The sequence below is a fragment of the Myotis davidii genome, unplaced genomic scaffold, assembly GCF_000327345.1.
Source record: "Myotis davidii unplaced genomic scaffold, ASM32734v1 scaffold10254, whole genome shotgun sequence".
In the NCBI taxonomy this organism is placed as follows: Eukaryota; Metazoa; Chordata; class Mammalia; order Chiroptera; family Vespertilionidae; genus Myotis; species Myotis davidii.
Window position 1 is genome coordinate 1 of NW_006285301.1, and position 216 is coordinate 216.

The window sequence follows — 216 nt, forward strand, 5'->3', positions numbered from 1 at the left end:
TGACGGGACTCGGTGAGTGGTGGAAGGTGGAGTGGGGACAGAGGGGGCGAAAAATCACGGCCATCGCTCGGGTGTCTCAACTCAGAACGTGGTGTCTCATTTCAGGGACCAGCGATGTGGGCCCCTCGGGACTGATGGAAGGCTCCGGGGTCGGCCTCCAAAAGGAAGACGGTGGCATGATGGCTCTAGGTGAGCAGCCGACCCTTCCCCCACAAC

The 216-nt window shown here is 61.6% G+C and overlaps 1 long non-coding RNA gene across 1 annotated transcript in view; it reads left to right on the forward strand.

Annotated features, from left to right (window-relative positions):
• The first annotated feature begins 39 nt into the window (after positions 1-39).
• LOC107181872 overlaps positions 40-216 on the forward strand; it is a 4360-nt gene continuing 4183 nt past the window's right edge. Inside the window, exon 1 of the long non-coding RNA XR_001512584.1 lies at positions 40-189. This is a non-coding gene — a long non-coding RNA (uncharacterized LOC107181872). The remainder of the gene's footprint in view (positions 190-216) is intronic.